Here is a 23501-nt window from a genome sequence, read left to right as displayed (position 1 = left end):
TGCTCCAAAATCTCCTGATAGCTAGCTGCATTGACCCTGCCCTTGATGAAACACAGTGGACCAACACCAGCAGCTGACATGGCACCCCACACCATCACTGACTGTGGGTACTTGACACTGGACTTCAGGCATTTTGGCATTTCCTTCTCCCCAGTCTTCCTCCAGACTCTGGCACCTTGATTTCCGAATGACATGCAAAATTTGCTTTCATCAGAAAAAAGTACTTGGGACCACTTAGCAACAGTCCAGTGCTGCTTCTCTGTAGCCCAGGTCAGGCGCTTCTGCCGCTGTTTATGGTTCAAAAGTGGCTTTACCTGGGGAATGCGGCACCTGTAGCCCATTTCCTGCACACGCCTGTGCACGGTGGCTCTGGATGTTTCCACACCAGACTCAGTCCACTGCTTCCTCAGGTTCCCCAAGGTCTGGAATCGGTCCTTCTCCACAATCTTCCTCAGGGTCCGGTCACCTCTTCTCGTTGTACCGTTGTACAGCATTTTCTGCCACATTTTTGCCTTCCAACAGACTTACCATTGAGGTGCCTTGATACAGCACTCTGGGAACAGCCTATTTGTTGAGAAATTTCTTTCTGGGTCTTACCCTCTTGCTTGAGGGTGTCAATGATGGCCTTCTTGACATCTGTCAGGTCGCTAGTCTTACCCATGATGGGGGTTTTGAGTAATGAACCAGGCAGGGAGTTTTTAAAAGCCTCAGGTATCTTTTGCATGTGTTTAGAGTTAATTAGTTGATTCAGAAGATTAGGGTAATAGGTCGTTTAGAGAACCTTTTCTTGATATGCTAATTTATTGAGACAGGTTTTTTGGGTTATCAGGAGTTGTATGCCAAAATCATCAGTATTAAAACAATAAAAGACCTGACATATTTCAGTTGGTGGATAATGAATCTATAATATATGAAAGTTTAATTGTAATCATTACATTATGGTAAATAATGAAATTTAACACTATATGCTAATTTTTTGAGAAGGACCTGTAGTTCGGGTTTGCTCATTTCTATTTGGGATCGTTTGTTTTGGGTTTTTTTTAGACCCTTCTAAGAAATAGGGAATGTCAAAAGGAGAGAACCCCTCTAAGTGGCAATGATTGAACCACCACTTTCATATACCCAAACAGAAATGTGGAATGCAAAAAAAAGTTCTATTAGGGCTACGTTCACATTAGCGTCTTTGGGCGCAGCGTCGTCGAGGGATACCGACGCATGCGTCATGCGCCCCTATCTTTAACATGGGGGGGCGCATGGACATGCGCCGGTATGCGTTGTCAAGCGTTGTACGACGCATGCGTCATTTGGGCGCACCAGACAGGGCGCGGCCGACGCTACATGTTGCATTTTTCCTGCACCAGATTTCCGGTAAACAACGCATGCAACGCACTTGCGTCGTAAATGCGCCAAAAAACCACATTACTGTCTATGTACAATGCATAGGGCACAGGTGCCTGTGTTGACCCGCGTTGTTCGACGCATGCGCCTTTTGAGTAAAAAACAAGTGATGAAGTATCTAGACAGTGACAAGACCACCTCATAGATATAAAAAAGGGTGATTGCATTGTATTTCACTTGCCTGCCCGTCTGGAAACAGAGAGTACACGAGACACAGCTCTGCCTTCAAGAGATGTAAGTATATAATTTCTCTGCCCATTCTTTTTTTATTCTTTGCAATGTTTGTTGTTTGTTTTGTTTTTTTATGTGTGTGACATTTTTTTTTTCTTGCAATTTATGGTGGTTTATTTAATTTTTATTGGGTTGTTCTGCGTTGACCGCATGCGTCAAAAAACGCTGCGTTGTGTATGCCGTTTGACATGCGTTTTGGGTTGCGTCGACGACGCTGCGCCCAAAGACGCTAATGTGAACGTAGCCTAAGAAGAACATTCCTAGATATCTCAGATTCTTGGCTCTTAGAATCAGTCTGTTTTATTCTATTTAGAAAAAAAACCTTTTCATACTCCATACTGGTCCATACAGGCACAACATACAGTATGTCCCTAACAAAGTCTGGAACTTACCCCCCAAAAAATAAAAAGCCTTAAATATTGGACCAGGGATGAAATAACCAAGTGCATTTAGGATGGAGTCTCTAATTGTAGATTATGGGTGTTAGAAATGGTTGATGCCAAATACTACAATATATTGTGATACGTAGTGATGATCACCATCAATTCCTACCGTCCAGACCACTTACGAGTTTAAAGTTTCTTTTCAAGAAAGTGCAAACCGACTGATCTTACTGTATGGAGGAAGTGTCATTTCCTAGGAGAGAGGAAGACCATGAAGTTCATTAGGTCACAAAGAATGAAGTGCTCTCACCACAAATCTAACAGTAACACTGTGAAATGTACTTAGCTCCAGGCAGGAGAACATCTCGCCAAGTTTCCTGGTCCCGAGCTCACATTACCCTGGTATAACGTCAATACTTTATGTAGTAGTGATCAGGATCAGAGCTAGCCAGAGACCAAGATTATTTTGCATTTCTGACATATTTTCATTTAGTTTAATTTAAGTACTGTTTCATTTTGATACATTTTCCCTAGAAATTCACTTTTTGTGGGTCTTATATTGCCCCATGCACTTTTACGTACCACAAGTTTTACATACTACAAATTTCCATTGGTATCATTAGTCCACCCACGTAGGAGTCTAGCAAGGAATGAGGTGCCTGACAGCAGTTTACCCAAATGTTACTACTGAAAGAATAATTGGCAAGACTGGGTTTGATATCTATTGAGAAATTGAGAGCGATAGCTTTGGTCGGTAGCTACGTGCGCCACGGCGAATTTTGACGATGCCCCTTGCAGGATTTTGAGGGACCCGGGCGAAAGAGTCTCAGTGGGCCCCCCCTTTAACACATACCATGATTCATGATCGCACATACACTTGCCATGTAGTATATAACACAGCCCACGAAGTATATAACACAGCCCGCGTAGTATATAACACAGCCACTTAGCATATAACACAGCCATGTAGTATACATATAACAGCCCACGTAGCATATAACACAGCCACGTAGTATATAGCACAGCCCACGTAGCATATAACAGCCCATATAGTATATAACACAGCGACATATTATATAACACAGCCCTCGTAGTATATAACACGGCCCACGTAGTATATAGAACAGCCATGTAGTATATAGCACAGCCCACGTAACATATAACAGCCCACATAGTATATAACATGGCCCACGTAGTATATAGAACAGCCACGTAGTATATAGCACAGCCCACGTAGCATATAACAGCCCATATAGTATATAACACGGCCCACGTAGTATATAGAACAGCCATGTAGTATATAGCACAGCCCACGTAGCATATAACAGCCTATATAGTATATAACACAGCCATGTAGTATATAGCCCAGACATGTAGTATACAGCACAGCCCCCCCCCCAGAATGGCCCCATAGTCCAGTACTCACTGTTATAGTTACAAAAAAAAAATACTCCTCACCTTCAACATGCCCGCGCTGCTCCCTGCTTCGGTCTCGGGGCTGCCGCTGCACTGCCTGACACACAGCTAGTGCGCACACCCGCAGCGGCAGTGTCAGAGGCAGAGTGGGGAATGATGGGAGAGGGAGCGTCAGGTGAAGCTCTCTCCTCCATCATTTGCTTTGAACTTTACTGGCAGACGCGGTATAGTTCAATGCGGCGGCGGGGGAGTTGGCGCTGGCAACAGGCGGGCCCCCCTGCCTCACAGAGGCCCCATAGCGGCTGCGTGATGTGCTGCTAGCTGATGGCCCCTGGGGGAGCAGGGGCCCCAGGCAGCTGCCTGCCCCTAACACCGGCCCTGAATGGGCCCCCCTGTCTCGCTAGGGCCCCGACACTTGCCAGGGTACGCCGGGTGCTGATGCCGGCCCTGGCCCCTTGCCACACCCTAAATATACACCCATTACCATTTCTTTGTACTCTGACAGGAGGAGATAACAAAGGGGCGGTAGTAGTGAGGAATATTCAGCAGATGCCAAAACTTCAGGTCATAGACCCAAATCCACGACTGTCTGCTGTATCCAGGACAGTTGGGACTAGAAATGAGCGGATTGATTCACAAGACCCTGGTCCAGCATCCAGGTAATTGGTACCTGGTGACTGCACAGGAGGCTGCGAATCTCTTGCCATTCGTGCCAAAATCTGATGAAGTAGAATCAGATTTTTTGGGGCACTTAACTTTATTAGCATGCACAAAACACAAATATACCACAACAAAAATGCAGGGAAAAACGCAACTACCAGCTTTTCTGCAGCAAGCTTCTTACTGCCAAGAGAACAGGTTTTGCCTGTGGGAAAAAAACGCATCAAAAATGCAATGTGTGAACATCGCCTAAAAGTGTGCAGTGATCCCAACCAATTTTGCAGTGTTAAATGACCGCTGACCAGCAATATATTATTTAATAGCCTCTTTACACAGGCAGACCTCGCTTCGCATGGTCACTGAACAACCAGTAATAGATTGTTCATTGCACATAGGTTGCCATTATTTTTGTTTACACCTGACGATGCTCTGCCGAGAACAATGATCTTACGGCCAACCATAAAATAATTTCAACCGCAGAACAAGCGTTTTGATCTGCAGCTTGTTTATACTATTAGGCAGTGCTAATGGACCTTTAGTGACCCTATAACACACATACCTGTCCACTATTCTGCATTCTTCAAAAGTTTTACCCCATTCACATAATCCTATCTTGGAGCGACATCACGATTATGGCAGTGGAATTCAGGACTAATTCTCAAGGTTGTGACCTGGTCAGTGACTAGAAGCATTTATGCAATGACCATTGAAAGGTGAATTAATCTAATGTCCTGGAGCATATGTACATCAAGCTTCTAAAAGTAAAGCAATGTTAATATACAGTATAAATAGCCAACACACAAAGTTCTGTGAGCTCTATGTTTAGCTTTATTTTCTATATGGAAGGCAGTATTATAGTAGTTATATTCTTGTACATAGGAGCAGTATTATAGTAGTTATATTCTTGTACATAGGAGCAGTATTATAGTAGCTATATTCTTGTACATAGGGGCAGTATTATAGTAGTTATATTCCTGTACATAGGGGACAGTATTATAGTAGTCGCATTCTTGTACATAGAGAGCAGTATTATAGTAGCTATATTCTTGTATATAGGGGGCAGTATATTATAGTAGTTATATTCTTGGACATAGGAGCAGAATTATAGTAGTTATATTCTTGTACATAGTGGTAGTATTATAGTAGTTATACTCTTGTATATAGAAGGCAGTATTATAGTAGTTATATTCTTGTACATAGGGGCAGTATTATAGTAGTTATATTCTTGTACATAGGAACTGTATTATAGTAGTTATATTCTTGTACATAGGGGCAGTATTATAGTAGTTATATTCTTGTACATAGGGGCATTATTATAGTAGTTATATTCTTGTACATAGGGGCAGTATTATAGTAGTTATATTCTTGTACATAGGGGCATTATTATAGTAGTTATATTCTTGTACATAGGGGCAGTATTATAGTTGTTATATTCTTGTATATAGAGGGCAGTATTATAGTAGCTATATTCTTGTACATAGGGGCATTATTATAGTAGTTATATTCTTGTACATAGAGGGCAGTATTATAGTAGTTATATTCTTGTACATAGGGGAAGTATTATAGTAGCTATATTCTTGTACATAGGGGCATTATTATAGTAGTTATATTCTTGTACATAGAGGGCAGTATTATAGTAGTTATATTCTTGTACATAGGGGCAGTATTATAGTAGTTATATCCTTGTACATAGGGGGCAGTATTATATTAGTTATATTCTTGTACATAGAGGCAGTATTATAGTAGTTATATTCTTGTACATAGGGGCATTATTATAGTAGTTATATTCTTGTACATAAGGGCAGTATTCTAGTAGTTATATTCTTGTACATAGGGGGCAGTATTATAGTAGTTATATTCTTGTACATAGGCGCAGTATTATAGTAGTTATATTCTTGTACATAGGGGCAGCATTATCTACTATATAATTGTCTAAGGGTCACTTCCGTCTGTCTGTCTTTCTGTCTTTCTTTCTGTCACGGAAATCCCAAGTTGCTGATTGGTCACGGCAAAACAGCCACGACCAATCAGCGACGGGCACAGTCCAGCGGCAAAATGGCCGCTCCCTACTCCCCTGCCGTCAGTGCCCGCTCCATACTCCCCCCCAGTCAGCGCTCACACAGGGTTTATGGCTGCGCTACACCGCGTTATGCAGCGGTGTAATGCACTCCGTTAAAGCTGGTATTAACCCTGTGAGATCAACTTTTTACTATTAATGCTGCCTATGCGGCATCAATAGTAAAAAGATCTCATGTTAAAAATAATAAAAAATATAAGAAATTATTATATACTCACCTTCCGTGGGCCCCCGGATCCAGCCGAGGACTTTCCCGCTCCTCGTGATGCTCCGGTGACCGGTCCATGCATTGTGGTCTCGCGAGATGATGACGTAGCGGTTTCGCGAGAACGTTACGTCATCATCTCGTGAGACCGCAATGCACTCTTGGGACCGGAGCGTCGCGAGGAGCATTGGTAAACGCCTCGGCTGGATCCAGGGGGCCGACGGAGGGTGAGTATATCACTATTTTTTATTTTAATTCTTTTTTTAACAGGGATATGGTGCCCACATTGCTATATACTATGTGGGCTGTGTTAGATACTGCGTGGGCTGGGTTATATACTACATCTCTGTGCTATGTGCTATATGGGCTGTGCTATATACTACGTGGCTGTGGTATATATTACGTGGCTGAGCAATATACTACATCGCTGTGCTCTATACTACGTGGCCTGTGTTATATACTGCATGGGCAGTGTTATATACTACGTCTCTGTGCTATTTACTACGTGGCTGGGCAATATTCTACGTGGCTGTGCTATATACTACGTGGCTGTAAACTACATACATATTCTAGAATACCCGATGCGGTAGAATCGGGCCACCATCTAGTAGTAGTTATATTCTTATTAAAGGTTGAGAGTATTAAAGCAATTATGTTATTGTTGATAGAGGACACTACAAGAATAGTATTTTGTTGTAATGATTCCTGCAGTGCTGCTGTAAATATCTATTGTAACCTTAATTGTTCTTGAGTGATTGTACCTAATAGAGAAAAGTAATCTTTTATGGTTCCCATAACAAGATGCTACAGAAAAGCTGTGGCCTTGTTGGTGGCCTTGAAATAGAAGCACAATAATCAGGCACGGCACACCGGTGTTTCATAAGCCCTGAGTTTTTGAATCCTTCAATCATAACTTCAGATTTAATTTAAAAAAAGCACACTCTCCTGATGACCCTTTTAATCATCTCGTAATTGAAATCCCTTTTATTTATTTTCTGACTTTCTTTTGACATGACGTAGACCTATAAACAGACATACAAAAACCCACTTCAGGATACTGTTTTTCCAAGCTCAATCCTGGAAATCTACCTTCATTAATAGTGACTTTCACAAAAAATAAAAACGCAACAGGTGTTCCATCGACCTGCTCAATTGGCCCAGGATCATGAGATGACTCATTCATATTTACGTCAAAGTACCGCAGATGTCCCAGACAGAGGCCCCCGTGAAACTCGGCTCTCTGTGCTGTAAGATGCCTGAGCTCATAGCTCACTTGTGTTTTCAAAGTTACTGGGATATAATCTACTTTGTAAGAGAGCCTCTCTTGTACTTTTATGCTTTGATCAAGGGGCGAGTACACACACAAATGTCTGGAGTGAGACTGCTCATCCATCTTATCAGATCTGGACAGGTGTTGGTGGAGAAGCTCCTGAATGGAAGGGAACTTCTGAATCGAGTCATGCGTCAAGGCGGACTCCAGTGAACACATGAAAAGGTTCAATTCACGGAGACATGTTTGTGGAGCAACCTTCCACTCAACGATTCTGTCATCGGTGGTTCAACCTTTCCTGATGCTTGGAATAAAGACAGTTTCTTTGTTCTTCTTGGAGAACTTTCTCTGTGGGCTTTAGATGCCCAGTGAAAGTTCTTTTTTTGTCATTCAACCAGGTATTCACCTGATTTTCTATACCAAAGGAGGTGATGTACAGAGCTAGTGGAAGAGTTAAAGCTAAAGGTTTATGAAAAATTCATATGTCAACGCTAAATTGTGCATCTGCAGTTCAACTCAACCTGTGGAATACATATTTCATGAAGGGCAACGTGTTCTGCTTCTTTATCCAAAGAGAATCAGTGAATGCTACCAGGGCAACAAACCCTAAAGCTCAGATCAGCTGGAAGTTTATCGGCTGACCAGGTCGAGTACAGTTTATTGCATGGCAATGAATAACTCAAAGTCACCTTGTCCACAGCAAGATGTAGAACCAATGGCACATAGTAGATTACCCTTATATGTTAGTGTAACTGGAAGAACATCCCGGAGAGGTCTCGTTAAACCAAACCTTTATGTTTTGTCTGTAATGTCCAAAGTAGAGAAATAGGTTGCACTCACCTTCCGGTTATATGTTTCCTTTATTTAATCATTTAATGACAGTTTAGGCGGGAGGATAGTGGAGGACTTCTGGATACGATCGCCGTTTCGCTCTAACTGTGCTTCAACAGGTTTCGTTCTGGAAACAGCCATCATTTCCAGATGTCATCCACTATCCTCCCGCCGAAACTGTTGTTCCATGATTAAATAAAGGAAACTTTTAACTGGAGGGTGAGTGCAAACTATTTCTCTACTTTGAACATTGCAATCAGGTATGCTTTTTCTGGGTATGCACCTGCACTCCGAGAGTTGATTGTGGCTTGCAGACAGGCAGATAAAGTTTGATACAGCTGCTCCCAACCAGGGATTTAGTGCCAGTAATTCCCCTTTCTCCAAGTTACAAAAAAATTACATTTTGTTTGACTGGGAGGGCCAGAAAAAGAACCCAATACAAGACTAAGCATAGCTGATCTGGAACACCCGCCAGGGCCGTGGGGTATTCGGTACCGGTTCCGGTCGTTAAAGGGATGTGTCACGACGGCGGTGACCCGGTCCGTGGCCCTGGGCGCCCATGTTAAAGGAATGGTCTTTTAAAGGGGTTAATTGAATAATAAAAGTTTGTGACACTACCTGTGGTATTCCGTCAGGGGTGACCGACGCTGCTTGAAGGGGTCCACTGGGGTGATGTTATGGCAGCAGGGATGGTATGGCTTCCCACAGGTGAAGCTGGGTCCCCAGGGCTCCCGGTGTAATAGATGAAGATGGTGATAGGTGGTGTAGAAAGAAGCAGATGGCACAGCGTTGCAGTCTCTTTACCTTTTTACTGTATGATTCAGGCAGCCACAGTCCAGGGTACCGGATCACAGGTGCTGGTGGTGATAGGGCTGGCTTGGAAGCGAGTTCAGAGTCCCCTTTACCAGGTGGAGTTAGAAGCCTGCCTACTAGCACGGTGGTGTTGTAGTCCCTTACTGCCTATGGCTTTTAGTAAGGTCCTCACAGTTCTCTCTCTCCTCCTTAAAAATACACCACAAAAATACAGGCAAAGGTGCTTACCTGTCTAGGCCTCAAATCAAATGTACTATCATGGTGCAGAGGGCCCAAGTAAAGATGGCGACTACACAGGTGCGGTAATACCAAATGAGACAGCCAGCCTACAATCAGGGATTGGCCGCTTGGCAGCAGTGTTCACACAGAGTATGCACAGAATCTGGATCATAGCCTATTAGTAATGCCCTGTGGCGGGCTGCCCAGTGCTAACTGTAATGCGTCCCGTGTGAACAGAGGCCACAACTTACAAATCCATAAGGGCCCAACTGCACCTCAAAAAGTAAAAAGAGTGCACAAGAACATATCAAAATATGTAAGGTATTAGTTAATATTATGGCCACAATACATAAGCTGGCAACCTATGTCACGGGTCTGTTAGAGTAGGACTGGCAAGCGCGAGGACCCGTGACGTGGGTTGCCAGCTTATGCATTGTGGCCATAATATCAACTAATACCTTACATATTTTGATATGTTCTTGTGCACTCTTTTTACTTTTTGAGGTGCAGTTGGGCCCTTATGGCTTTGTAAGTTGTGGCCTCTGTTCACACGGGACGCATAACAGTTAGCACTGGTCAGCCCGCCACAGGGCTTTACTAATAGGCTATGATCCAGATGCTTTGCATACTCTGTGTGAACACTGCTGCAGATTATTTATTTGCCCTGGCGTGCCAAGCGACCACTCCCTGATTGTAGGCTGGCTGTCTCATTTGGTATTACCGCACCTGTGTAGTCGCCATCTTTACTTGGGCCCTCTGCACCATGATAGTGCATTTGATTTGAGGCCTAGACAGTTAAGCACCTTTGCCTGTTTTTCTGTGGTGCTTTTTCCAGTATAGTGGAGGTTTTTTCCTCCTTTTTTTTCTCCTGTTGTGCTTATGATTGCAGTAGGAAGAGTCCAATACCAAATGGTCTCCGCTCAGCATTGTAAATTGCAATCAACCATAAACCACCCCCCAGAACCAGAGCTGCTTGGACAATAAAAATTTACAGGTTGACATATTCCATATGTTCTAGAGTCTCCCATGACAAATTCATAATGTCCCCCCTCCACACACCTTTTACTCCCTTCTTCCCAATGATAATTGTTTCTAGCGTTTACACACTTCCTGCCCACACAAACACAAGGCGTTCCACTTGTCGTCTTCAGTTCCCGTCTATCCTCCCACCGCCTTTATGTAACAATGGAGAACCAGCAGGGAACGGTCTTTCCTATTGCATTGTGGATAGGCAAAACCCCTAATTATGGCATTTTATACTTCCACTGACTAAGGTATCAATTCTGCAATTAGGAAGAGTCCGTACCACCTGTAGGCTGGAAGCGGTTCTACTTGGCAGAGTTTTATGTTTCAGCTATTAAGGTGTAGATCAGTAACTACTAGGACTATTGTGTGCGGCCCATAAATGTTTAAGCCAACCCTTTGTCTGGAAGGTCCTAGCGTCTCACGGGAAAGTCAGTGATGAGTTTCCTTCCATATAAAAAGCCAATTTACTGCAGATTACATATTGTTCAGGTATAGATTTTGCTCCTGACTCACATTTAAAGGAAGCTGCATTGTCTAAGGGGTTAATTACTAATACGTAATCCTGGGCTCTTTTTCGTTTTACACATTTACCCAAGTAATTATCTACCTGTGATGTGATTTGGGCTCCACAGACAGTGATCAAAGGAGCCACGTCTGGTCATTAGTCACTAGAAATGAAGATTTTATGAATATAGATCAGATTGGATTCGGATATATTGTAATTTTTAGGGATGAGTGGATCCGTGGAACTTCGGGTTTTGGTAGCCGACCCAAACTTTAGTCCAAAGTTGAACCACAACCCCATTGAAAACAATGAGCACCCAATCTTTGGAGCTGGAAAATTTCTCTCTCTTTTCCTGGCCGGACTTCCCACCCAGATCGCCAAACATTGAAACAAAATTGCCATGTTCGGAGTTTAGTACCAAAAGCTAACTATTCAGCACTAGTGATGAGCAGACCGATAGAAGTTCGGGTACTGCTACCCTACCTGAACTTTATTCCAAAGTTCAGATCTGGTGCCAGAACTTTACCCGAACTCCATTGAAAATAATGAGGACCCGAACTTTTGAGCTGGAGAATATCTCTCTCTCTTCCCTCGGAACTCCGAACATTGCAGTGGACTTCCGACAGAAGTCCATATTCGGTGTTTAGCATTAGACGCTAGCTGTCCGGTACCAACCCGGAACTAGTAAGTTTGGGATCACTCATCTCTGGTCCTTTTTGGATTATTTCTTGAAGGGTAATCTAACCAAAAACATCCCACACATGGGAAATGGAGCAATACAAAAACTCCAGTCCGTGAAAGAAGGACGCGTTTTTACAGAGCAGCTCAAAAAGAATGGCATGGTGTGGGATCATGGAATATATAATGTCTATATGCTAGCTTGGGCTCAAATGGTCTCAAAATATTGGTGCAAAAATTTGGTGACTGCTAAAAAAAAAGTGGACAGTGAGAGGGAGGGTTAGCAAAGGAATGTGGTCTCCTGACTCCCGAATATCTTTGTGTACATCCTGGACTGAAGTTGTAGCAAATATAATACCCTCCATACGTTCTAATAGTGCATTCGGAAATGGGGGGGTCTTCATAATGCATAAGTGCGATTTAATGAGTATTTATTTATTCATTGATATGTTTATTTTTTAATAATTTTATTTATTTTTTATAAATTTTTTACATCATATAAAGTTATGAAACATTGCAATCACTTTATTAGGGGATTTGTCTTAATTCCTGTAAAAACAAAAGGAAAAAAAAACAACTTACATGTAAGTTGCTTCCAAACCCACTCTCTTATCCTGCCTGCATTGATATCAGAGCGTATTCATGTGGAGTACAGATGATGGCAGTGATGGATCAGCGCTGCACCTGTCTCCTCCTCTGAGTGTTGTGCTTCTCAGAACAATCTACTGCAGAAGCTTCTCCCCAGAGTCAGTGAGGCGCTGATGCTGAACTGACCCATCACTGCCATCATCTGTACTCCAAATGAGTACATTCTCATATCCATGCAGCTGAAGGCAGGAAAAACAGACTGGGGAATAGCCGGGGTTTGGAATGAAGACAAATCCTCTAATAAAGTGATATGCAACGTTTCCTAACTATACATGCCGGACAAAATTACTGAAAAAACAACACAAGTTTTAGTGTGGGAGGGGATGTTTGACCCTCTAATCGGGGTTTTGAGGGTCTGTACATGTTGGTTATTTTATGAATATTCTGCTAAGTGATCACTGGATGAAGCAAATTCCGAGCAAATTGCATAATACAGTTCCAGTAGACATATCCTTATCAGGCTCAATCTCCCATGTAAACTGTCCGCCAGTGACATAGCAGAGCCGGGTTATCTCGGCACTGACCCCGTTCACCTGAGTTATCACCACTTTTACAAGAGTTCATACAGACGGTTACATGTTAACCACGCTTGTACCGACAGAGACTGAGGGAACAGCAAACATCCCGTCTGGAGGTGCCAGCATGGGCGGATACTGCCAAATACACAGAACAACCTGCAGAGGAATCAAGTCAGGTTCAATCCAAGTGAACGGAGCGGAATAAACACCAATAATGAGAAAAGAAAATCTGTAGAGATATATTGTAAGAGGCGGAAGAGTATAAAGCATCACTGATGTCTGCCCTGATAAACATTTACATCCTATACACAAAAGATGCAGAAGTGCTAACCACTGGGGGCGCTGTGGTACAAACTGCACTGCCTAGTGGGGGTGCTGTGCAAGAAACTGCACTGTCCACTGGGTGCGCTGTGCCAGAAACTGCACTGTCCACTGGGTACGCTGTGCCAGAAACTGCACTGTCCACTGGGTACGCTGTGCCAGAAACTGCACTGTCCACTGGGGTGTTGTACCAGAAACCACACTATCCCCTGGGGCGCTGTGCCAGAAACTGCACTGTCCACTGGGGTGCTGTGCAAGATTAAGCACTGTCCATTAGGGGCGCTGTGCCCGAAACCACACTGTCTACTGGGGGGTGCTGTGCCAGAAAAAGCACTGTCCACTGGGGGGCTGTACCAGAAACCGCACTGTTCACTTGGGGTGTTGTGCAAGAAACTGAATTGTACACTGTGGGCACTGTGCCAGAAACCACACTGTCCACTGGAGGTGCTGTACCAGAAACCGCATTGTCCACTGGGGGCGCTGTGCCAGAAGCCGCAAACTGCAAGAAAGCCACAAATACTGATGGCAACTGGATACATCAAATGTACCAGGAATATAATATCACATGTAAATGGCTTAGATACAACAGTTTAGCAAACAATATCAAACAAGACAGGCTTAGATACCAAAGCTCAACAGACAGACAGTATCATATGATAGACTTAGATACACTTGGTGAACAGGCTGTATCACACACCGTATGATAGGCCGAGGAATACAAACTTAAAAAGGCTTTGCAGAACAGTATCAGTCATGACAGTATTAGATACACAGGCTCACCAGGCAGTTTACTCATGGTAGGCTTAGATACACTGGCTTAGGAGACCAAAATACACATTAAAGGCTAAGATATACCAGTATCATACTTATGAAGCATGGCTCAGCAGACATTATCACACAATGGGTTTAGATACTTGGGATCATCAGGCAGTATCACACAAGATGGGCTTAGATGCATGACTCAGCTGGCATCATTGTACATGATAGGCTAAGATACATCGGCTCAGGAGGCAGAATCACATTACAAGCTGGGATACAATGCCCCATGAGAAAGTATCACATTATCGGATAAGATACACACAGTTACAAACATGACAGGCTTAGATACACCAGCTGATCAGGCAGATTCACATATGATAGGTTTAGACACATCTCCCAGTATCATATATGAAGAAATTAGATATGTAGCTCAGCAGCAGAGTATTGCACACGATATGCTTAGATACATGGACATTGCAGGCTGAATCACACATCCTAGGCTCGGCATCATTGTGTCCTTGGAGGTTTTATGATTAATTTCAATAACTTTTTAGACCTGCAGAATTTCATACAGAAAACTACATGAGATTGTGAATAAATAAATACTCCGTCCGCCGCGAGAAAATCCAGACCCCACTGTACTCGCGCCCGTCAGACCGCTCCACGATGAGCATATGGAAAGTCTAGCTACAGTAGGGAACTTGTGAAACGCGTTATGATTTCCGCAGGAGAGCATCATGGCTGGGTGGCTCCAATCCCAATGATGAAAAGCCCTGATTTACACATTGCCATCGCCAAGACTTAATGTCCTTTACATCTCATTTGTGGACCTTCCATAGCCATTGCGCCAGCGTGGGTCTGTGGTGGGCTCAGTAGTCCTTGCAGGTGAAAAAATGCTGCCCTAAGCTTTCTTCTGCTTCTGATTTTCTACTTTTCACTTGAACAGTTAATGATTTGAGAAGCTCGCAAATGGAGCTAACCCAGCTCTGGTAATGGTGGCCATCATTTAGGAGAAAAAGCTGGGGATACATTAGCCTGAGCCCCTGCTGAGAAGAAAGTCATGGTGGGACACCAGGGAGCTGAAAAGGTCTGTTGTTCTTGCACAGTAAGGTGTTTTCTAGGAAGATCGACCCCTTGATACAGCCGACTAATTTCAGCTAATTGCAACCTGCATGGGTCAGAGCCCTGGGGCTTAGCGGCTGTTACTGAATCCCCCCCACTTCACTGACTCTCATCCTGTACCAAAAACAATGAGGGACCTGAATGGCCGAGTCCACTGTGCGGAGAACATCTCATTGTCCGAAGTCAGACTCCTTCAAACCGTCCATCACCTCAAGACAAGGGGGACAATGTGGTATTATCCGATATAGTACTGGAGCTTCAAGAAACAATCCATCATATGTTTGGTTCTGCTAAGAATAAGTATTGTAGTGGGTTAATCCTGCGTCACCGATGCATCACTGATCTCTGAAGTCCTCAGCGCACAGGCACTTATGGGGTAAATACTTGAGGATAATAGAGATTAAAGGGAGGAAAAGCTCTTTATATCAAACAGGTCGAGAAAACCCTCAAGACTTTTAAGAAAGGAGGAAAGTTCTCTTACGACGCATTTACAGTGGACGATTATTCTTCAGGTCCTAACGATAATGACCCATCCTTCACAGTGATTGTGTAAAGACAATGTATCTAGCGTCTGAACGATGTATCCAAAACCACTTGTTCTTTATGCCTGAAATTGTTCAGCATGAATGAAAAAATTGCCATTTATGTTTCGAAAATTGTGTCATGTAAATGGAGATTGTTCACTAGTTGATCATGACTGACAAGTCGGCCGGCAGCTTATCTCACGGAGAGCAGGCAGGCTGAAATCGGACATGCCTGATCGACATCCCCACTGACATTTGGTTGATGCCCCTATACATAGACCGTCGGCCAAACCTGTTGATATTGGCGGGTTCTGCTGAAAATAAAGTCTAAAGGGTATGTCCAGCTTTACCTCTATCTACGTCTCTAAATTTGTAAATGAATTATTTAATACGTTTTCCAGGACTTGCATATTCATTGGAGTGAGCATGATCAGAGCTGTTGTCCCCAAAAATGGACACTACACATCCTGCGGAGCTGTACTCTTTCCGCTCCACACCCTGAGCCACCACAGCTGCTAACTGCTGATCAGAGGGGGAATGGGGAGTCAGATTCCCACCAATCTGGAATTGATTACCTATTCTATGGGCGCAGTCAGACGGTCATATTAATCCAACCGAGATCGGACCACATTGCACGGACTGGGCCAACGATCCCCTCCATGCACAGAACCTGTAGACACACATATCCTACTTTTGGCCAGTTGACATGTCGTTTGTTGATCCGACATCCACCAGGAGCTAATCACCTTCACGCAGGCTGGCATTTCCATCAACACATGTGGAGCATTGAGCAGGAGCATTGAGTTCTGCAAAACAAGTCGTCTCTCTTCGGTCATTATTTTTTTCCATCCGATGAAAGTAAAGAAAGAAAAACTCGCCACTGACGCATGCTACCTGGGTAAAAATAGGTTTGAAACAGGGTCTTTGTAGGAAGACAGAAGCGAATTGTGAGGCAGCAGCAGATGGAGGAAGCATGTAAACAAACTAACAAACATAGAGTCAGGTACTGATATAAAGAGCAGTAGAGGTGGGTCCATGCTGGGAAATAAATGAAACATGAATAAACACCCAGACAGAGTATAAATTAAGAGGAAACCAATCACAGGAAGACCCACATTAGAATTGGGTGCCTCCTAAATCCCCTCTACCTTCCAGTCCAAAATTTCTGAGCCACAACCTCCTAACTCCTAACAGCAATTTCAGAAAAAAATGTTTGAAGAAAACACATAACTACAAAGTGTACATAAGCCTTAAAGGGACTGGACATGGTAATTTTACTAATCACGGTAGTGGTATGGCTGTATGGGTCATAGCACAAGGAACAAAATGATACCCGCCTTGTAGTAATCCGATGTGCCAGTGCTGAGAAATTGAGCTTTGAAACCACATGCAAATTAATCTGGAGGTGCTTTGGGGGCGTGTTTATGTACTCTGAGTGCACTGCACTTCCAGGGTAATTTGCATGCTGTTTCAAAGCTTGACAGATCCGCACTGGCACATCGGATTACTACAGGATAGGTATTATTTTTATTGTTGTACAAGCATCTGTACAGCTACATCACTAGTTTGATTAGTAAAATCATCCTGACATCCCTATAAAAAAAAATTATTTCCTTCGAAGCCTATGTTCATTTTTGTAAAGGAGTTGTTATTTTCCTGCATCGGTTTTGATGTTTTGAAAAGCTTTGAAAGAGTTTTTTTTTTCCATGAATTGATCTTTGCAGCCTTATGATTAGACAGCGCCAATTTTTGGAGAGGTTTGCTTCAGGATCTGCTTCAAAGAAGTGACATGCACTTTCTTTTTTCCACTATGCGTCTTTCGAAACCTCTTCATAAAAACAAACAAACAGATAACTGAGAAAAAACTGACTATGTGCACACGGAGTGTTTTGAGGGACTTTTGGAGCAAAAGCTAAGTGAAAATTCTTAACATCTTCCTCAAAAACTCAAAACTCTTCAAAAACTTGGCGTTTACATTCAGTTTCTTCCCAGTGGCTATGTACACACTCTTTTTGGCAAGTTTTATGAGAGGAAACTGAACAGAAGACAAAATATATGCACAGCAATGTCATTTTGGCATTGCTGTGCACTATGTTCATTTTATAGGGCACTTTTGCAGATCCTGGAATCCGCCTGAAAAATACGTCCTGTGCACTTACTCCTAGAGTACACATTGAGTTTTCTTCCAGTTGGCAAAAACTATGAGTTTTCTAGTCTAAACTCTCCTCCTTGGGAATTTTTGGAGGAGTTTTGAGTTTTCTGCAGCAGTGTTGAAGAATTTTTAAAGCATTTTTGTATTTTTTTTCCTAAAGTATTTTTAGCATGACTTTGGCATGGACAAGTTTGCAGCAACAATGGAGACAATGACATCCAATTTCTTTTCTCCTGAAGCTTTTCAAAGATGCTCAAAAGACTGAACATAAGAACAGCAAATTGTTTTTAAATAGAAATGAATAGGAAGATTCTTTTAAGTGTTTTGTGTGTGCTAATTCCAGTGTTTTTAAGAGCAGATCCACGCCTCAAAAAACACTTGAAAAAAACAAAACTATAGAGTGAACATACCCACAAGACGTCATGGATGCCTGGAGACCTCATCTTTTATAAATGAAGGCATAAATGTGATTTCGAAGCTGTACTCAAGGGTTATGGGTATAATCACTTTGATTAAATATTGTCACCCACAAAGTTGCAATCATAGGAGGTAAGCCAGGTCCCCCAAATGCCTAGAATCAAAGTTTTTTTTATCATACCTGGAGTGACATACATAGCGTGATCGAGATATAATTGGGTATTACCTGAAAGCCACTGCTTATCCATCTAGTTCCTGGTAATATCAACGCAAGAGATGCCTCAGAAAAAGTATAGGCAAGTTGCCACCAGAAAGGCGACCACAAGCACATAGACAAGGTGAGTCAATTGCGTGTTGGCTCAGTGTTTCCCACTTTTATGTTGCCGCCGTAGGGCCATGCCTGATACTTCAGCATTGTCGAGTTAATCTGATTAGGTCTACAATCAACTTCTTTTGAAAAAACTGACCGTCACATCCATACATAGACTAAGTGTGAACAGGTGCTAAACCTAGAGTCGCCAACTCCTATACATTCAAGCAAATAAGGTAGCACACTGTTGCGCTGAAACATGCAAACATGAAAATTTAACTGCATTACTGCACTAGAAATATGAAAAATGAGAGCGTTTAGCGCATAAAAAGGCCAATTTTATGTGTACCTGGTAGCCACTTTACGGCATCTCTCTTATACCAGGTCCTACGATTTCCTTCCTCACTGAGAACAAACGTCTCCATCTGAATGGGTGCCTATGAAAACCTCTTGTGAGACTACCATTCTCTCTCTCTGTGGAGGGGTAATGGACCTGCTGTAATTAAAACACCAGTGACTAGGAGGCGGAGTACTCGGTCAGAAGGCTAAATAATACATTTGAAAAAACTGACTGTCACATCCATACATAGACTAAGTGTGAACAGGTGCTAAACCTAGAGTCGCCAACTCCTATACATTCAAGCAAATAAGGTAGCACACTGTAGCGCTGAAACATGCAAACATGAAACATGAAAATTTAACTGCATTACTGCACTAGAAATATGAAAAATGAGAGCGTTTAGCGCATAAAAAAGGCCAATTTTATGTGTACCTGGTAGCCACTTTACGGCATCTCTCTTATACCAGGTCCTACGATTTCCTTCCTCACTGAGAACAAACGTCTCCATCTGAATGGGTGCCTATGAAAACCTCTTGTGAGACTACCATTCTCTCTCTCTGTGGAGGGGTAATGGACCTGCTGTAATTAAAACACCAGTGACTAGGAGGCGGAGTGCTCGGTCAGAAAGCTAAATAATACATTTGAAAAAACTGACCGTCACATCCATACATAGACTAAGTGTGAACAGGTGCTAAACCTAGAGTCGCCAACTCCTATACATTCAAGCAAATAAGGTAGCACACTGTAGCGCTGAAACATGCAAACATGAAACATGAAAATTTAACTGCATTACTGCACTAGAAATATGAAAAATGAGAGCGTTTAGCGCATAAAAAAGGCCAATTTTATGTGTACCTGGTAGCCACTTTATGGCATCTCTCTTATACCAGGTCCTACGATTTCCTTCCTCACTGAGAACAAACGTCTCCATCTGAATGGGTGCCTATGAAAACCTCTTGTGAGACTACCATTCTCTCTCTCTGTGGAGGGGTAATGGACCTGCTGTAATTAAAACACCAGTGACTAGGAGGCGGAGTGCTCGGTCAGAAAGCTAAATAATACATTTGAAAAAACTGACCGTCACATCCATACATAGACTAAGTGTGAACAGGTGCTAAGCCTAGAGTCGCCAACTCCTATACATTCAAGCAAATAAGGTAGCACACTGTAGCACTGAAACATGCAAACATGAAACATGAAAATTTAACTGCATTACTGCACTAGAAATATGAAAAATGAGAGCGTTTAGCGCATAAAAAAGGCCAATTTTATGTGTATGGCTACCAGGTTGGCGACTCTAGGTTTAGCACCTGTTCACACTTAGTCTATGTATGGATGTCAAATAGTAGAAAAAAGAACGCAGCACTCACCGGCACCGTGGTCAGGCGTCTTCTTTATTGCGGCATGAAAGAGTACAACTTCACGGCACGGGGGAGTTACAAGGTGAGGAGCATGTGAGGCGGGACGACGGCCGTTTCGCGCTGAGCAATAGCGCTTCTACGGGTCCATGACCGAGAGGAAGTTGCGCCGGGAGAAAAAGGTAAGAGACCCCTCCTCTGCAGCGTCACCTCCAATCGGGCAGCAAAAAAAGTGCAACGTGCATAAGTGAAATTAAAAACAACGAGCGAAGCAGATTTGTACAAACTGATACTTAGCAGCGGACATGTGTAGATATGCATATTATTTCTGACACTAATCATAGCCATACTCATTTTGGATATTCAAGTGAACACAACCTCTAGGGGCGCAGAGCAAGGACAACGACGCACACTACACCTCTATATGAATAAAATACCTACATGCGCAAGGGGATTATGCGGTCATGGACCCGTAGAAGCGCTATTGCTCAGCGCGAAACGGCCGTCGTTCCGCCTCACATGCTCCTCACCTTGTAACTCCCCCGTGCCGTGAAGTTGTACTCTTTCATGCCGCAATAAAGAAGACGCCTGACCACGGTGCCGGTGAGTGCTGCGTTCTTTTTTCTACTATTTGCTATCTAAGACTGTATCCATTCCAACGCTAGCACCTCCGGTCAATCACGTCCGGGATTTTATTCCCTTTACACACCCTTTACATCCTCTGTTACGGAGTTGTGCCACTTTCTTTTTTTCTTGTGACTTGGCTATGTATGGATGTGACGGTCAGTTTTTTCAAATGTATTATTTAGCTTTCTGACCGAGCACTCCGCCTCCTAGTCACTGGTGTTTTAATTACAGCAGGTCCATTACCCCTCCACAGAGAGAGTAGGTAGTCTCACAAGAGGTTTTCATAGGCACCCATTCAGATGGAGACGTTTGTTCTCAGTGAGGAAGGAAATCGTAGGACCTGGTATAAGAGAGATGCCGTAAAGTGGCTACCAGATACACATAAAATTGGCCTTTTTAATGCGCTAAACGCTCTCACTTTTCATATTTCTAGTGCATTAATGCAGTTAAATTTTCATGTTTCATGTTTGCATGTTTCAGCGCTACAGTGTGCTGCCTTATTTGCTTGAATACAATCAACTTCTTGTCTTCATCGCAGGCTGAGAATTTTTGCTCTGTTGCTCTCCTCAGCTTAATTTTTAAGATTGGCTATTAAATGTAAGCAGAAGTGCACCAGGAATCTGACACAAAGAAAGGAACAATGTAAATGGGACTGAGCTGCAAAGAGGCGCAGTACCAGTCACTTGGCCAAGCGCAGCCACTTCAGGTGGTCCAAAAGTTGAATCCCCTGTCGACCTTATATCGGTCACCTATCCTAAGTCCTTGAATGCCACTTTTAACATCACATACCGTCCATACTTACAGTGGCTAAAATGCAGAATTTGATTGACCCAGATTGATTCACTTTATGAACGGCACACATTCTTGATTTCATGGTGCACCCAACAGATCGATACACAGTTCCCCGTTTCGGATCCTAAGATTCTGCTCTTCTCTTTCCTCCTTAATTAGGCAGATGGAAGAGATTGTAGCCCTGACAGGCTGACAAGCAGGTTATAAGAAAGTCTAAATTACTCTCCTATAAATTGTTTAATAAACTAACCACCACAGGAAAAACCCAGAGACGAATCTAAGTGGAATTTTCCCACGGGAAGTGGAGTGACATAATTTGATCTTTTCAAGCCAAAATGAGTGTAAAGCATGGTCTTCTTCCATCTTCTTCTATGTTATATTATTTTGCTTCACCAACGAGCCATAGATCTCCTGTTTCATCTTTCCTGTCAGCGTGAGGTTCAGTTAAAAGTAAATCTCACTAATGTGTTTGCTCTTGTTTGTGTTTCACGCTCCGCACACGTCCCTCCGGAACACAAGAGTCTTTGATGACTCAACATTTCAAAGCGGCATTTCCTGCACCCCCAGGAAGGGCCACAAAGGGGAGGCAGTGACCCCAATAGTCTACTAAGACTATCACAATACTCCTCGCCTCACATTAACCTGCAGCTCAGGCTTTTTACAGTAAAAGGTTCTCCGCTGTTCATACAGAGATTATCATTCACTAATCAACGTCGTTACTTGTAATCGGGTGAGTAATGAGTGGTTTTCTGAGACGACGTGTAAATGTGTCACAACTGTCTGGAAATGAATAAAAATTATGTGTTAAATGTTTCCTCCATGACTATGATTGTGTGAGAGATGCAAAAAAGACAACATAAGAGAATGCTTACAAAATATTGGTAAATCTTGGAATACGCTTCTTGAAAACTAGGATACATAATGTTGAGACTTCTTGACCTCCAGAGAGAAAAATCCATCCAAACCTTTCATGTGAACTCTTCTGGTTGTCCCTGCAGTTATGGAGCTATTGCTTGGTCTCATAGTCACCAAAGTTTTGCACAATTGCATGACCCCCTGATCTATTCTCATCTACGGACTTTTGAGGGGTGAAGGAAGAGGAGACATTACTACTTCAGAAACTAGTATTACCACTTGTTTTATCTTCAGTTATGAGCAACCAACAACTCACCAATATATGCATGGAGTTTGTTTATTCTCCCCATGTTTGCTCCAGGATATTAGGTTTTCTCCAAAGACAATGCTTGATAAGGAATTTAGATTGCGAGCTGCAGAGTCAGAAAGCTTTAAAAAAAAATAGAAGAGTTAATAGTTTATTATTACCAAAATGCAAAGTGAAGGAAGAAAAGAGAAATGTAAATCCCATCAGTATGTGGTGACCGCCCTTTGCCTCCATCTCTTCTTCTTGGTACATGTCGCTTGTACACAGGTTATGAAGGAGCTCGGCAGGAGGTTGTTCCAAACATCTTGGAGACCTGACCCCAGATCTTCTGTGGATGTCACCTGTGCAGATCCTTCTGTCTCTTCATGTGATCCCAGACAGGCTGGATGTAACTTTTTTATTTTCCATAAATGGATTAGCGTGAGTGCTTGTTTTTTTGCGTGGTGAGCCTACAGTTTTATTAATACCAGTTTGGGGTAGGTATGACGTTTTGATCAATTCTTATTCCACCTTTTTTGGCAGAGTGGTAATTACTAATAAAACTTACTATTTTTTTAAAAATCTATATGACTTTTACTAATCTTATTAATTAAATGTATATTTTGATAGATCAGACTCTTACAGACGTGTAGATAACAAATATGTTACATTTTTTAACACCTTTATTTGTAATGTGGGAAAAGGGGAGGTTATTCAAATTTTTAATTTTAATATTTTTTAAAACATTCTTTTCTCTATT

At 42.7% G+C, this 23501-nt stretch overlaps 1 long non-coding RNA gene across 2 annotated transcripts in view; it reads right to left on the bottom strand.

Annotated features, from left to right (window-relative positions):
• LOC143766132 (uncharacterized) overlaps positions 1 to 22885 on the bottom strand; it is a 61346-nt gene extending 38461 nt beyond the window's left edge. Inside the window, exon 1 of one of the 2 annotated variants that reach the window (XR_013213539.1) lies at positions 22772 to 22885. This is a non-coding gene — a long non-coding RNA (uncharacterized LOC143766132). Of the gene's footprint in view, positions 1 to 2197; positions 2268 to 22771 lie in introns of those variants that run through there. The other variant, XR_013213538.1, reaches the window with a different exon arrangement.
• Between the last annotated feature and the right edge of the window lie 616 nt (positions 22886 to 23501).

Source organism: Ranitomeya variabilis, chromosome 4, assembly GCF_051348905.1.
Source record: "Ranitomeya variabilis isolate aRanVar5 chromosome 4, aRanVar5.hap1, whole genome shotgun sequence".
NCBI lineage: Eukaryota > Metazoa > Chordata > Amphibia > Anura > Dendrobatidae > Ranitomeya > Ranitomeya variabilis.
The sequence above is the reverse complement of the archived record's forward strand: the minus strand, read 5'-3'. Positions and strand labels throughout refer to the sequence as shown.